The sequence below is a fragment of the Anabrus simplex genome, chromosome 2, assembly GCF_040414725.1.
Source record: "Anabrus simplex isolate iqAnaSimp1 chromosome 2, ASM4041472v1, whole genome shotgun sequence".
NCBI classification, from domain to species: domain Eukaryota; kingdom Metazoa; phylum Arthropoda; class Insecta; order Orthoptera; family Tettigoniidae; genus Anabrus; species Anabrus simplex.
Window position 1 is genome coordinate 117,131,713 of NC_090266.1, and position 17,803 is coordinate 117,149,515.

A 17,803-nucleotide genomic window follows, 5' to 3' on the forward strand; every position below is an offset into this window, starting at 1 on the left:
AAATCACAGCTGATCGGCGAAAGAAGTAAACGAGGAGTATATATATGGCAGGGGAGCGCTATCTAGAACTTACTAGAGACCGATGACGTCACGGTGGATGCACAAGGAGAGGCTACAGTCTCAGCAGTAGTAAGACATGTTGGCAAGCAGACAGTTCGTATCGCCGCGTAGTATAATGAGCACCAAATCGGAGCGAAGAAAATATCATCAGGTAAGAGAAAAGAGATCTCGTAACAACTCGTATTGTGACATGCTAATGGAGCAGTCTTCTTCTTATTCATAGTAGTTGGAGTTGATTTAGTGAGAGTGATGAGTGCAAATTGTTAATCGAATATGTGAATTAGTTACGTTGGTAGTTGGCCGATATGCAAGTATTGCAGTCTCCAGTCTTTTTATTCTTCATAGTAGTGTTTTGTTTATGATGGCAGTTCATTAGGTTGTGTGTAGAATATGTGTAAATAACTTGTAAATACACAACTGACAGCATTTTGTGTGTGCATTTTTGTGGTTACATCAAACTGACGATCGACCGATTAAGAGCTATGTTAGAACATTTAACTTCCTCCATTCAGGCCCAATCTGAGAAACTCGAGGAACGCGACGGAATAATTGAGGCCCAGTCTGTGGAAAAGGAAGTGCGCTCTCTAAAAACCGAGGTGACCACTGATGTCGTGCAGGATGACAACGAACCGAACGGGAAGATGCAAAGTGATGCTTGTTGTGAAGTCTGTAGTTCGAGGCCAAGCGGAGGAAGCTAGTACCCTGTGTGAAAGAAAGATGGCTGTTGAGACATGAGTGAAGCCTACAAGCAGTCATGGCGGACCCGGTGTTGTGAAGGTGGCAACCCTACAGGACAATGGGATCACTTCCTGGGGAGCATGCCGAGCCCAGTTTGGGACCAGATTGACGTCAGAAGAGGGAGCCAAATACCCGATTGCTGGACTACATGGACAGGAGGTGTAAGTACGAGACAGCCTCCAACTGCGTTTGATTTGCGAGGAGGTTACAGGAGAATTCAACAAGCGCGGCAATGTCCAACAAACAAGAGCCGACTACCGAGTCCAGCTACAGGAAAGAATTCAGCGCGCTGACTGAACGTTGTGAGTATTTGATGCCAAGACCGAGCGACCAGGCGACGCAACTGGGGACGGACCGTACCAGTAGCACATGAAGCACAAGGTGGCCAACAGCTGCAGTAAGCTACGCAGTGCCAAGATCCGTCCAGGGAGGATGTTTGGCATGAAACAGACCTACAAGTAGGCTCAGATGATGTCCCAGGAGATGGAGGCAGCGATAGCAACAACATCGGCTAGTGGGACCCCCTCTTGGGGACAGAAAACCAATAGGGTCCGAAACAACAACCAGCAAATGAGGGTGCCGTCTTACCAGGACACTTCTCCCATCAAGGAGCCACATGCCAGTAAGAACATCGAGTTCAGTACCCCGGAAAAAGAGGAGGCTCAACAGGGCAAAGTCCGAGATATGCGAGCCATTCCCATGCATCGCACCAGTGGACCAGTGGGCCCTGAGAGAACACAAAGGTGCGAATGAGGGGAAAGCCAATGAAGCTTCGACTGCCACACAAGGACCTGCGGATCATTGCCACCGTGAACAAGGACACCGTTGACAGGACCCAGTGGATTCCCCATGGGAGGGTGGTGGCCTTCAATTGAACTGTGGACTGCGACAGCGCCAACAAGAGGACTGTGTGATCGAGGGAATCTGTTAAACAGGGAGGACTAAGATACAAGGACACCTAGATAGAATTTACGAACTAGAGTAAGGAATGTACAGGATATTCATATATAAGGTGTATTCCGACAAATTTTTAATACATATGGGGGTTTCTGGAAACTTACTATGTTTTATTATCAAGATACGTGTGGAAGCTTTACGAATGTTATAGATCTCTTCATGTATGTTTGTAATGTGTAATCAAACATTTGAGTTTTATCTACTGCACTCGACTGGCCAGTCGACAGTTGTTAGGGTGTGTTCCATTGCAAGAACATTTCCAGAAGTGGATATTTCTAGACTGTTTGTGGAATGCTGACAGGCCGAGAGGCCAGAGCGTGTTTTACAGTGAGCAAGTCAGTGTGAAGACTTGTTGATATCTGTACTTGTCAGAATCCACAGTAAACTGCTTCAGTATATTCCTTCCTTATGTGTTGTGGTGTTGCTTATAATTGTGTATAACTGTATGTTGTTAAGGAATAGACTTAGTGACAATAAAGTGGTTTTACACAAGGAAGTGAATGTATCCCTTGTGATATTTATTTGCACCAGATAAAGTCACACTGAGAATGATAGGAATTTGACCCATAAAAAGCAGATGACAGGACTAATTTAGTAGAGATCAGAAAACAAACATAAAAAAATCATGCAGATAGATAAATGTAATTATGATGAGAAGCGATAGAAGAAATAAGATAAATTTAAAAAGAACAATACTAGAGAATTCTACAAAGTATTTTGAGAAGAAATGCAAGGTTGCAAACTGCTGAACCTTCAGTTTAAGGAGGAACTCCTTAATTGTACAAAACCTTTCAAAAGACTACATTTTCTATCATCACAATAGGAAAACACTCTGTCAGAATCACCAAGTGCACAGCAGATACAGCAATATATTGACCATCATAAAAATAATAAGACACCTGATGAAAATGGGATAGAAACAGAAATGTTGAAATTCAGTGGTAAATTGCCAGCTGAATCTTTATATAAGGTCATCACAGATTGCTGGCAAAGAGCAACAATACCACATGACTGAAAACAGACCATAATCCACCTCTTGCACAAGAGAGGTGATAACACCAACCCAATGATTACAGAGGTACATTGAAACCTTGTTAGTACGTACCTCATACACACGTTTTTCCCGCTTAGCAAGTCGTAAATTTGAAGTCCTGACACACATCGTATTAAATCTGTATAAAAAATATCTCTCTTAACACGTCACGATTTTTCGCCTTTACCATTTAGTACGATCACATATTCCCCAGACCTGAAAATGATCTTCGTCTTCCCTTGTGTATGGAATGTGATTTCCAACAGAGATAAGAGCCCTCGCCACAGGTCGGTTGGAGATAGTTGCGCGATAAGAGGAAATGACCTTGAATTCTCGAACACCAAGTATATTGCGCCTTGAAGGGACAAGTTGTTAGCTTCGGTGAAGTTGAGTTTTGCATCAGTGATTGGCAGCAAAGACTTTACACTAGAATAAGACAGGGCAGTGCTAAGTTAAAGTACAATAATAGATTCCACTGCGGCTAGGAGCGCTAAATTCAGTTTTAACTCTTTTTTTCAATGTTGCCCTGTTGACATACATGGCTTATGGAAAAATATCTAATTCCCTCCATGGGAATTTAGAATTTCCTTTCCGAATTGCTAGGCAGGCAATAATTCCATTGTGGAGATTTATCTCCCGTATGCAGTTATCAGACTGTGCCTCTTGTAATGGGCTTCTGATAAGTTCACCTGCATATACCCCAGCGTCAGTGGGTATGGTCTGACACATCCCACTCTGATGAGTCTAGTGTCAGACCTAAGATGAAACGCTGGTTGATAGAGTAAAACGCCTGAAAAAAGCCTTACATCTGATTTTTGACATGCTCTATTGGTGGAAAAATATCTAATTCCCTCCATGGAAATTTAGAATTTCCTTTCGGAATTGCTACGCGGGCAATAATTCCATTGTGGAGATTTATCTCCCGTATGCAGTTATCAGACTGTGCCTCTTATAATGGGCTTCTGATAAGTTCACCTGCATACACCCCAGCATCAGTGGGTAGGGTCTGACACATCCCACTCTGATGAGTCTAGTGTCAGATCTAAGATGAAACGCTGGTTGATAGAGCAAAACACCTGAAAAAGGCCTTACATCTTTTTTTTGACATGCTCTATTGGTGGAAAAATATCTAATTCCCTCCATGGGAATTTAGAATTTCCTTTTGGGCTATTATACAACAAGCAATAGCTGTCTCAGTTTAAAACAAAGAGGCACCAGTACAGTCAGTTCAAAAATTTGTTACATTCCCTTGCTTAGGTACACTTTACAACAAAACTACAAAACATATTAGGTTGAGTTTTTATGAATTTATCTATAAGGCATGTTTTTTAAGTAAGTACCATTTTGATATTCCACTGATGCAACGCTGCGGTCGGCATTCCATGCATGCGCGCTGTGCACCTGCATCTACTGGCAAGGCTGAGACGCCATTACGGCAATAGTCGCCCTTGTGAACATTTGTTGGCAAGAGTTTGAAATGGACTCGCCGATCGAGAGTCCCGCCGACTGTGAAGTCCGGTCTGTGCAAAAGGTTTGAAAGTTATCAATATTCATCGTGAGATCTGTGCAGTTTACGGACCAATTTACGGAATGCATTGTTGGATGCGCTAGCGAGTGGTTGCCTATTCCAAGAGCTCTGTGTTATCTCAGTGATAAATAGTTTACGGAATGCATTGTTGGATATGCTAGCGGTGGTTGGATGTTCCAAGAGCTCTGTGTTATCTCAGTGATAAAGTAGTTAATAGCTGTAGAAATTTACCAAATTTTGTGTGTGTGATACATTTAGCTCCACAAATAATTGTGTTTAGTGTTTGTTTGTAGTAATCTGCGATTAGTGGTATTTTTTTAAATTTTTCACACTGAGTAGTTCCGTAGGTGTTCGCTAGATTACAACCTGTAATTTAGGACTGCGTGAAAGAAGAAATGTCTCTTTCTTTTTAATAGTATTATAAAAATATCAATAGGTTTTTTGATAAAATACTTACAAAGACGGGATATTAAAAAGAGTTGTAATTTCGGCAGTGGTTATAGTCTATTGGTGCAGGCATTTGACAGGGTATTTCAAATAGCAGTTCAATGGTCCCACTTATCAAGAAGGTAATAACTTCTTTAAATAACGCGATACTGTTGTAAATTTTTAAAGAAAGGATTTCAACAGAATGGAGAGTATTTCACTGGCGAAATACTTAACAATCGTAATTGTTATTGATTATTGTCGCTCTTCGTATTCAAATACTGGCATTGTTGGCTACAGTCGTGAACAAAGGGTGTAGTGTATCAAGGAAAAAAAATCAGTTGATTGTTGTATTCCGATCATTTGTAGTTCTGAGTAGGCAGTTAAAGTATCCATAATTTATATTTCATACTCTCAAAATTTCAGTATTTATGAGTGGTTAGCTAATAATCAAGTTCCTACATTCCAATAATTGCAATTCAAGTCCCTGGCATAGTTTAGACAGAAATACTTTTGAGAAATTATTGTAAACATCCTCATATTTTTCAGCATTTGAGGACACTTTTATTCTCTGTCCTGTGGAGTAGGGAAAATAATAGTAATCCACCATCTGTAATAATCACAAAACCACATTTCAGTTGAGAATTGTAGTGTAGATACAGTATATTAGATAGTACCTTGCCTGTTATATTCATGTGTATTTTTCTGCAAACGGCAGGTTTAATTTCTATTACAGCATAGTAGGATAAAGTAGTACTAATATTTATCTGTCTATGTGTTTAACTTTGTTGGTAATCTTTGAGGACCTATCAGTAGTTCTTGCGAATATCTAATTTAGGCCTAATTGGAATTTTCATTTCTATATGTGCTTAGTAATAACCTAAGATACGTCTGAACATAGTTTAAACATTATTGTAGTGTAGTATAGTAACTTATTAGAAAGTAGAGTGCCTATTCTATAATTTTGAGTAGTTTTGTGAATTTCAAACTTTAATAGTAATTTTCTCTTTTCTGTTTGTGCTTGGTAATAACCTGTTGTAATTAGAATACGTCTGAACATAGTTTAAAATTATTGTAGTCTATTACAGTATCTTATTAGAAAATAGTGTGTTATTATTCTATTACTGTGAAATATTTGTGTAGTATAGTACTGATTCTGTGGTATCTGTAGTAACTCTCTTACTAGAATTCTGTTGTTATAATTAGGGTAGACTTAACTGCAGTTAGGAATTGTGTAATTTTTGTGTATTATTCTCTGTTTCCAGTAATTAACAGCAATTTTCATCTTGTTAGCTTGTTGTAGGAATAAAAAAAAGTCATATAATTAAGTAGTATAGTAGTGTAGTAGTAGCCTACCCCCTCATGTGTGCTTCTAGAATTGTAGGGGGTTAACCTCAGTTACCCTCTTCAATTGAAGATCCTCTGCGTGGTGAGGGTGACTAGTAGCTCCTTTCTTGCGATGCCGAATAGAGCCCTATTGGGTAACCATTCGGTATACAAGGAGGAAGGAGCTAAAGCACCACCCAACCCCAAGGTGTAACGCGACCCGTGCCGATGGGGTGCATGGCACATGGGAGATGTGTCTTGAACAGAGCCTTCGAGATAGTTGGCGCCCTCTCGAAGTAAGTAGCCTTACCCGGGTATGCAGGGCTCTGCCTGGGTGGACATTATATTTCCCTAGCTACTAGTGGGACCTACATGAGTACCGTAGCCACCCAAAAACTGGAGAGCTCCTCTGGGGCCTCTGAGAGAAACACCAGCTCGACAACAACTGATGGGGACTCTTCAGAGATACTCTCGGATAGTACGACCTTGACAGTAAGGGAGCCCACTCTAGAGGTGGGAAATCTTCTAGTCCAGGAGAAGAAGAAACAGCGCTCCGGCGCTGAGAAGAGGAGGTACAAGAAGGCTTTAAAGGCCCGGGGGCAGGTCAAAGAGGGCCTAAATCCTGGAGCTGAGAGGCCTTCTACTGCCACGACGACGACGACTGCAGGGGGATCCAATGGGCACAAGAGGCGGGACCCTGAACAGGGCTCTGCTTCTAGGGCACAGAGGACTCCACCCACCAAGACGCCAGTGGGAAAACGACTCCTGTCGGGGGCAACCGCAGAAGAAGATCGGCAAGCCCACAAAAGACCCAAGGTGGAGTATGTTAGGATAGCTAAAGCTGGGATCAGGATGGCCATAGTGCCTGTAGGATATCCTGACCAGCAGCTAACTGAAAATCAGGTGGAGTCTGTAGAGGAGGCTATCACCAATCTGATAGATGAGCTTCCGGAGCAGGGGCCCATTAAGCCTCAGTTCCTGAACTGCTATCTGTCGAGAGGTGCGGCCATCATTATTGCAGAGAATCACAAGCGTGGCTTTCTAGTCTTGTTACAGATATGCAACAGTGGGAAGGAGCCAGGCTCACAATTGTGGGCATGGATAAACTCCTCTCCTACGAAGGTGGTTTGAAAAGTCCGTGCAAAGTCCGAGAGATGACACCACCGGCATGTATCGAGGTCATGTTTAGTTAGTAGCATCTCTTGAATGAACGCACACCAAGTTTCAGCCATATTGGTCTATTTCTTTGTGTTTGGCATTCGTGTGAATCAAGGAAGTCGAGTGATTTTCAAGAAATGGACGAAAAAGAATTTCATGTGGTGATTAAACATTACTTTATGAAAGGCAAAACACCTCAGGAGACTAAAGAGAAGCTTGATAAACATTATGGTGACTCTGCACCTTTGATAGAACAGTTTATAAATGGTTTCAAAATTTTCGGACTGGCCATATGGGCACAAGTGACGCTGAACGTTCTGGATGGCATGTGGAGGTTACGAATCCAGAAATCATTGATCAAATCCATGATATGGTGATGGATGACAGAAGAGTTAAGGTGTGTGAGATTGCTAGTGCTGTGGGCATCTCGACTGAATGGCTACATAATATTTTGCATAAACATTTGGACACGAGAAAGCTATCCGCAAGATGGGTGCCGCAATTGCTCACGCTTGACCAAAAACGGAATTGTGTGAAGTGTTGCAAGGATGGTTTGCAGCTGTTCCAGAAGAATCCGGAGGACTTTAAGCTTCATTTCATCACTGTGGATGAAACATGGATACATTACTATACTCTTGAGATCAAACAACAATCTAAACAATGGGTTACCAAGGGGGAATCTGCACCAAAAAAGGCGAAAACCGTTCCTTCGACCGGAAAAGTTATGGCGACTGTCTTTTGGGATTCGCAAGGGATAATCCTCATCGACTATCTGGAAAAGGGTAAAACTATTACAGGTGCATATTATTCAATGTTATTGAACTGTTTGAAAACCGAGCTGCAAGAAAAATGCCCGCGATTGGCCCACAAGAATGTCCTTTTCCATCACGACAACGCACCAGCACACACCTCAGCAGTTGTGGTCGCAAAATTAATGGAAATAGGATTCCAATTCATTTCACATCCCCCCTATTCTCCGGACTTGGCTCCCTTGGACTACTATTTGTTCCTCAATTTGAAGAAATGGCAGGACAAAGATTTAATTCAAATGAGGAGGTGATTGCAAACACTAATGGATATTTTGCAGACTTGGACAAATCCTATTATTCGGAAGGGATCAACAAACTAGAACATCACTGGATGAAGTGTATAAGCTTAAAAGGAGACTATGTCAAAAAATTTAAAAAGTTTATCCCAAACACGTAAGTAATTTTTATTTTTGCACGGACTTTTCAAACGCCCCTAATAAAAGAGAGTCATGGTCTGGATACCAGGACAACCAAAGGACAACAATGTTCTTTCAGGAAGACTGGCATGCCAAAACCATAGCCTAAATGACAATAGCTGGAGAATCTACGACCGCAAGGAGGAGAAGAGAGGTGTCCGCCTGGTGGTCAGCATTGACTCCAGAGATGTGGAAAAAGTGGTGGGGAAGATCTTCTGCGGGGCGCATGTTGCTACCTTCACCCTGGTGGAGGGCAAATGCGACAAGCAGAGGACCAACCACACCACAGACAACACTGAGACCAGCAGGGGCAAAGAGCGGGAGCCTGGACAGGAGCTGGGGGCAGCCAAGCCTCAGGATTCATCGTGGGAGACGGAGCTGCAAGTTCCAGAGACTGCATAAGGTAAAGCATTGCATGAAGGTAAGGAATGATTACTTTCATACAAGCAAACATACAACATTGTATAGTGGCCTCTAGGGTACTTATAAGAAGTTTCCAGAAAGGTAGGTTTTCGGCTGCTCTGATACAAGAACCCTGGCTTAGACAGGGGCATATCATGGGACTAAAATGTGCAGGCTTCACTCTATTCAGTGGAGTAGCAGAGGAGAAGCCTAGAGCATGTATACTAGTTAAGGATCATAATGCTCAGGCTATACCGGGCTTCATTACTAGAGACCTTGTAGCAGTCCTAGTGAGATATGAAGAGGGTGGACAGCCAAGAGACCTGGTTGTCTGTTCTGCATATTTCCCAGGAGACTCTGAATCTCCAACCCCGCCGCAGAAGTTCAAGAGACTGGTGATATACTGTAGGAAACAAGGACTTAACCTCATAGTAGGATGTGATGCCAATGTTCATCACAGCATTTGGGGAAGCAAATACACAAACCGAAGGGGAGAGAATTTCATAGAATTTCTATGTACAACTGATCTTGAGATCATGAACATAGGTGATACCCCTATCTTCATCAATAATAGGAGTGAGGGGATCATAGATCTTACCCTGGGTTCCATGGGATTCATACAGGAATTTAAAGACTGGAAAGTTTCTTTGGAGCCTTCCTTGCCAGACCACAGACACATTGTGTTTCATATAGAGGGCTCCTTTGAGATCCCATCTTACAGAAATTCTAGACAAACCAGTTGGATGTCTTTTAGGGAGGACATGAGGAGGGGACTGGAAGGAGGATCCTCAAATATAATCAAGAACAAGGAGGAGCTGGAACTCAGTGTGAGCTTTCTCACACAGACACTAGTTACCTCTTATGAATTAAACTGCCCAGTTGTTAAGGCAAAAAGAGTAATAGGACGCTTCAAGTGGAACAGTTATCTTGAACACCTGAGGAGAAACACACGAAGGCTCTGGAATAAATACAGGAAAATTCAAGGTCAAGAAAGTCTAGATTCTTACAAAGAATCACAAAGAAATTACAAGTCAGAAGTCAAAAAGACTTCTAAGATCTTGGAGACAGTTTTGTGGCTCCATCGAGAGTCAACATGAAGTGGCAACGCTTCATAAAATTCAAACCTTGGATGGAAGGGCAAGGCTGGGCTCATTGGAGTCACCTTCGGGTGGATATACGTCCACAGAGGGGGAGAACCTGAGCTTATTGCTTGATGCCCACTTTCCAGGTTCAGCAGTCACGAATAGTGAAGTAGAAACGAGCGGATCCTTAAGACCCGATAGAAGTGGTTGGAAGGAAGCAGCAGAGATTGTTACCCCAAGAAGGCTGAAGTAGGCATTAGAATCTTTTGCCGCTTATAAAAGCCCAGGAATGGATGAGATCTTCCCAGCACTTCTTCAGGAAGCGGGTGCAGTCCTTATACCATACCTGGTCAGAATTTTTAGAGCCTGTCTCACTATTGGGTACGTGTACTCGTTGTGGCATCAGGCGAAGGTAGTGTATATACCTAAACCCGGAAGGTCTTCTCCATATACTAGACCTAAGGATTATAGACCCATTAGTCTAATGTCTTTTCTTCTTAAGACTTTGGAAAGACTGGTGGATAGACATATCAGGGAGAAAGTATTAAGAGACTGTCCCCTGCATCCTCATCAACATGCATACCAACCAGGGAAGTCAGTTGAGACGGCACTACACCAGCTTGTTTCCAGGCTGAAGAGTGCCTTGGATCAGCAACAACTTGCTATGGTGGTATTCCTAGATATAGAAGGTGCCTTTAACTACACATCTTTGGGCTCCATAGAACTTAGTCTAGAGAGAAGAGGAGTGAGCAGGATGCTCATAAAATGGATTATGGCCTCACTGCAGGGCCATCAAGTTCTGTTTACCCTCAACGCAGTAATGTTGAGAGCTAATATAGACAAGGGGTGTCCACAAGGAGGAGTATTATTACGAACATTTTGGTGTCTGGTAGTGGATGAACTACTTACCAGGTTAAATGTTGGAGGAATTTATGCCCAAGGCTATGCAGATGACATTAGCCTTATGGCGGTGGGAAATTTCCCCAGTACGGTTTCAGAGCTCGTACAGAGCTCCCTACGCAGGGTGGAAAGATGGTGCCATGACACAGACTTTTCGGTTAATCCCGACAAGACGTAGCTCGTGCTATTTACCAGGTGGAGGAGGCTAGACGGACTGTCAGACCCTTTTCTATTTGGGAAAAAATAAGTTAAGACAACCTCAGTTAAGTACCTAGGGGTAATCCTCGAGGCAAGACTGAGTTGGAAGAAACATATAGACCATAAGGTGGATAAGGCTCGCAAGATTATGTGGGCCTGCCGCAGGGCCGTCGGAAAGACTTGGGGCCTAAGACCTAGGGTGGTCCAGTGGCTATATCTCTATTGTATGGTCCACGATCACCTTTGCATCTTTAGTCTGGTGGCCAGGTTCGGAGAGTAAAACTGCGATCACCAAGTTAAACAGTGTCCAAAGACTTGCGTGTCTAGGAATAACAGGGGCACTGGATACTGCACCATTATGTGCAATGGAGGCCATCCTATGTCTTCCCCCCTTACATTTATATGTTAAGGAAATAGCGGGAATGAGTGCTTAGCATCTCTGGTCACTCGGAGGATGGTCCTTCAAGAATCCGAATAGAGGTCATGCTTCTATTCTTACAAGTCTTCACCAGACCTGCCCTACGACAATGATGGTCAGGGACCTGATGAAGCCTAGTTTTAATTTGAATTGTAAGTTCACAGTGGTGAAACCCACAAGGGAGGAGTGGGCCATGGATGCTGGGGCCTGTCTTAGGTCTGGGGGCTGTGCATGGTATACAGATTGCTTGCGGACAGAGACAGGCACAGGCGCCAGGGTTTGGGGGCCTAAGACAATGCTCTCCTTTCCTATGGGTACATATGATACTGTTTTCCAGGCTGAAGTATATGCGATACTGGCCTGTGCTGTATATGTATGGAACATGCCTGGGCACAGAAGATGCATCACTATTTGCAGTGACAGCCAGGCAGCATTAAAAGCACTATGCGCAGTTAGAACAACATCAAAAATAGTATGGGAGTGCCAAAGGATGTTAGAGCAGCTGTGTGAACTTACCCCAGTTACCCTATTATGGGACCCTGGGCACACAGGAATCAGTGGAAATGAAGAAGCTGACAAACTAGCAAAACAGGGCTCAAAAAGTCCTTTCATAGGACTAGACCCCTTCCTAGGAGTGTCACTCCGAAGTGTGAAACTGGTAATATCAAAGCGGACAAACTAGTCTCACTTAGACATTTGGAAGAGGTTAACAATAGCAAGGCAGTCACGTGAACTTAACAAAGGGCCTAGCCAAAGTTATAAAAAGGTCCTGATAAATTTGAATAGGACCAGAATGCGAATGGTAGTTGGACTGTTGACAGGTCACAATACCTTACAGAGACACCTACACATCATGAAAATCAGTCAGAATCCGATGTGTAGAAGATGCGGTACAGTGGAAGAGACCTCCGCGCAAGTGTTGTGTCTGTCCGAGGCTCTTGCAAGCACTAGACATCGATATCTTGGCAAGACATCAGGAATGCCAACATCCGGACATTGGTATCCTTTATAGGAGCATTAGGGCTGGACTAGGCCAACCCGTTTAAGGAACACAAAGGGTCTTCACAGACCTACATGTGGAGCCCTGCGAAAGCAGGGCTCAACAATTCCTTATCTATCTATCTATCTATCTATCTAGTAGTAGCCTCTATTAATTAAATTGTCGTGTGATCTTTGTGAACTAACCTAGACAATATTTCTTTCCTTTCATTTTTATTTTGCACAGAATAAGTTATTTTATTTTTCCTTTTCTTTTCATTATTTAGTAAAGAATGGCTAAGGAGTGTGAGTGTAGGAACTGTGGGTTTGGCCCAGCATTAAGGAGTATGAGGGTGGAGTTGGAGAGCTTGAGGGAGATAATTAGGATTCTCTCAGAGGACAGGAAGGAAAGTAGGCCTCCCTTAAACAAAGTATAGGATACAGTAGGTGTAACAGGGGGATGGGAAGGAATGGGGGGAATTATAGAAGACAGGTGGTCTAATGTTTTAAGGGGAAGGAGACTGCAGGCTAAGGGCTCTATTCAGGATCAGAATTCAGGACAGGTGTTGGTGAGAAATCGGTACGAGTCTCTGCAGGTAGAACAACCAAGAGAAGATGAGGAACTGGGAACTGTTGCCGAGAAGTGTGGAAGTAGGAGAAAGGGAAGAGGTAGGAAAGTGAAATGTGGAGTAATGGATAGGGAAAGACAGGTGGAACCAGGTCATGGGATGGAGAAAAGGTAGGAGGAAGTAGCTTCTGCAGCTGTCAGGAAAGATAGGACTGAGCAGGAGGGAAGCGGATCAAAAGAGGTGGGTAGGGTTGAGGATCTTGTCATGGGGGAATCCATCATTAGACATGTCGGGAAAGTGTGTGGAGGTAAGGGTAGCAGGGTAGAGTGTTATGCAGGAATTAGGTTAAGGCAGATGTTGAGAAGAGTAGAAGAGAAGGAGGAAGGAAAGGAAAAGGTGATAGTGTTTCACGTTGGTACTAACAACTTAAGACAAGCAGGTATAAGTACCAACATAGTTGGGGATATGTGGGACCTGGTAAATGCAGCACGGGTGAAGCTTAAGGAAGCAGAGATTGTTATCAGTGGAATACTGTGTAGGAGGGATACAGGCTGGAAGGTGATTGGGGATTTAAATGAGACTATGGAATGGATATGTGGGAAAGGAGTGAGATTTATAGATCCTGAAAAAACAGGAAAAAAACCCCAGATCAGATGTAAGGCTTTTCAGGCATTTGCTCTATTAACCAGCATTTTGTCTTAGGTCTGACACTAGACTCATCAGAGTGGGATGTGTCAGACCCTACCCACTGATGCTGGGGTGTATGTAGGTGAACTTATCAGAAGCCCTATATAAGAGGCATAGTCTGATAACTGCATACAGGAGATAAAACTCCACAATGGAATTATTGCCCACCTAGCAATTCTGAATGGAAATTCTAAGTTCCCAAGGAGGGAATTAGATATTTTTCCACCAATACGCATGTCAAAAAACACATCAGATGTAAGGCTTTTCAGGCGTTTGCTCTATTAACCAGCGTTTCGTCTTATACTGAAGTCGAGAAAACAACACTTGAAATTTGGTAATGTACTGTTACTCACATCTCAAAATCTACCACAGTAATAACCCTGGTCTTCATCTTCATCTTTTTGTGCTCTCTTTCTGGACCTTTTCTGTTTTTCCAGATGAGTTTGTGAAACTTCAGCCTTGTCAATCCTCCGTTGGTCAATTTCTTGGAAGGAGTGTGTAGTGAAAACACCAGGATCAATTCCAGCCCTCTTTAGGACTTCAATTCTACCCCTGTTCCCTTCATTAAAATATAGAACAGCATCATACACTGCTATATTCAACACCTTCAAACCAAAAAATGTTGTTTTTGGGCATCTCAACCAAACCAGATTATTAAAAGTGTCAATATTGTTCTGAGTTTTGCAATGCAAACAACATTTCAGGAGTTCTGGATTAGCAAGAGTCCTAAATATGGGCTTGATGGCTAGCATCACAGCCTCTGTAAGTGAATAATTGTGCTTGTAGGTATGGCTATCTCTGTTGTACTTGCACCACCATTCTTTGGAACACAGATTGTGCATTGGATTTTTGTCAGTGGATATTTTGTGAAAGAAGGTAGCCCAAACAGCAGTTTTCATAGCATCAACAATGCTGTTGTTTTCTTTAATTGCCCTTCCATAATAAACCTGAAAAGAGTCAATTTCCTTCTGGGTAAGTCTCTCTCTCCCACCAAGATGTTTTCCATCATCTAATTTTTGGCTTTTACTTTCCTTCAGTAAACGACGCAGCCTGGTTCCAACATGTTTCTGGACATGACCCACACTTTCTAACTTGGTCACCTCACAGTCATATGGTTTACTGTCAACTACAGATTTAAAAGATTTAGAATCGCCATCACCCTAGGTAGTAAGTATATCTAACACCATACATATTTTGTAAGTGACAGAACATTTTCACTACAGAAACTGGCTCCATACCACCACTTCATCCACTGTAATTTTTGTAACAAACATGAGAGTGTTTTTCTAGCCATTCATTCTCTAATTCAAAATTTTCTAGTTTCTTCCTAACAGAACACTCATAACAATATTTAGACATTTAGACATTGTCTCAAAATCTATAACTTTCTCTGAATCAATGCTGATTATGGATAACACTCCATAGAAAGAAGTGTGCCCTAGCCTCATCCATGAAGCATCAACTGAAACACAAAGATCTGTTGGAACCTCAGTCTTCTTCTCCACCGCCTGTAGTTCAATTTCTCTGTCTTTTACTATTTTCTTCACAGCCACAGCCATGCTTTCCTTGGCTACATCACTGACATCTTTCAAAATATGTTTGTTTATTTTATCAAACCTTGCAATGGGTGGTGGCATATTCATCACACCACAAAATATATTACAAGCTTCCCTACCTTTCCCTATACATCTCATACCATATGTAAATCTGTAATTACAGTCATAAATACCAGAGGATATCTTTTAAGATGTCTCAAATGATGATCTGATATTGCACAATTCACAAAAAATTGTCAGTTCACAAGCTAAAGCTACTCTCTTCTCTTCTACAGTCTGAGACACATTGAATTCTTACAATTCACACACAAACATGAAACACTAATAGCCTGTGACAACAATTTCAGATCAACCAATCTATATACAGAGGTACAAAATTGTTCACTTTCAACTTGTGCTTGTTCTTGAGCTGATAGTTCTGATGGCTGAATTAACTTCCTGGTATGAACATTGCCCTTGAATTTCTGTTTCTTGAAACAGGATTTTACTCTTGGCATATTTAATAATTACTTCACAAGTGCAGAACACAGATCATAGTTCAACAAAACCTCATGTAGTACTAAATATCAACACATCTGTAGCATAAAAGATTCCAGAACAAAATACATTGCTACCTAGCGCAAAAACTACATATCATATTCCAAAGAGAACCCATCTATGGAGATGTCCCATAGACAAAAATAAGTTTATGACTAGTGAGTAGAATATAATAAATATAGGATTACTGAATGACATAAAATGGGGTCTAGGCTATATGTATGCAACATCAGATTATAAATTATTTTAAAAAAATACTTCTAGTTAAGTTACGAGCTTGAAACTTTTACACAATATATATAAGACCATACATACGGAAAATATATATTCCAAAATTTTGATTTTTTGACCCCTCGTCGGTTCCATTCCCCCTTAAGATGTGGATTCCTATCTACTTCCTGAAGGATTTTAATTTTTCTTCATTAGTGAGTGGTTTCATGACCCTTTTCTTATCCATAGCTAGGCTATCACAAGACAGATATCGTATGTACCGCGCTACTGAACTTCTCACAATTATTCTATTAGTTCGAAAGTAGGCTGCCACGCAGCAGATAATTACTTCACTTCTTTTAACCACTCAACACAATAAATTGAAGGTAATGCCAATAACTGTTCTTGTGATAAGATGATTTAAATCAGTGTGGTACGACTGAAGTTAAAATAAGTCTATAGTGCAGCATTAGCAGATCTTCGACAGGCCATTTGTGGGTGCCGTTAAGTAATAGGCTTCCTATACTGTAGGCCTATTCCATTAAAAAGTTATGTAAAGATGCAGGCAATGGTAAAGTGGTGTACCACTCATACACAAATACAAACTGCTAGTTTGACAGTTGGCACGCTTTTATTATTCACTGGTGAGTCTGACCGAACAATTCTGAGTACTGCCAAAGTTTCGTGTTCAAGATGGCAGCTGAAGGCGATTAATCACGTATGGTGTGTATAAGCTCGCGAGAATTCATGCTCGAACAAAGTGACTAGAAAACAGTGTTTAATTACCCACTGGTCAGAAGCCTAAGGCTTCAACTAACAATTCATTATACAATTGTGTAAGGAAGAAAATGATCTGTTATAATACCTAGGTACTGCAGCTACTTCTATGAGCCCAAGGGCAAAAGAATGTCATTATCTGTTCTTCCGTGTTTTTCACATCTTTTAATAGTCTCTTGTATCTTTAACAGTTTCCAGTAGAGAATTATTGATGTTTGTTCTCTCGACTTTTTCACGCTTTTTAGTGCTCTCCCTTATCTCTTGAAACACTATACACGCAATGTAAATGGGTACCATCTCCCTGTTGGATAGGTTTTAATGGGATATTCGATATAGTATGTTTTCCCGCCTTAACACGATTTTTTTCGTCATCCTCTGCAGAAACGTATTAACGAGGTTTCAATGCATTTCCTTATAGCTTATAAAATTCTTTCTAAAGTGTCGTTACACAATCTAGAAGAACAAGCAGAACACACTATCGGTGAGTACCAAGCTGGATTTAGAAAAGGCTGATCTTATCCAGAGCAGATATTTGATCTTGAAACAATCCTTGGAATCAGAACATTACATAACTTCAACACAGTTGTCTCTTTCGTTGATTTCAAAAATGCCTTTGATTCACTAGATAGGCAGTCCGTATTCCTAACTCTAGCAGAATTAGGTAGAAAACTGGTTGAACAAACACTTACAGATACAACCTCAAGAGTTAAGTTTCTAAAGGAACTTTCAGAACCCTTTGAAATCAAGACTGCATTTCGACAAGGTGATTTACTTGCACCAATTCCCTTGAATTTATATTAAACAAAATCATGTGGGAATAGGGAATTAGATTACATGAAAAAAGAAAAATCAAGGGATCTGTTTGGGCTAAGGAAAAGGAAGATTTGAGGTGAAATGTCTTGCCTTTGCCGATGATATAGCAGTAATTTCAGAAAACAAATCACAAGCACAAATAATGATGGAAACTCTACTGAAGCCATTTCATATGAAAAAGCTAAATACACTGAACATAGACATCATAGAAAAAAGTACCCAGCA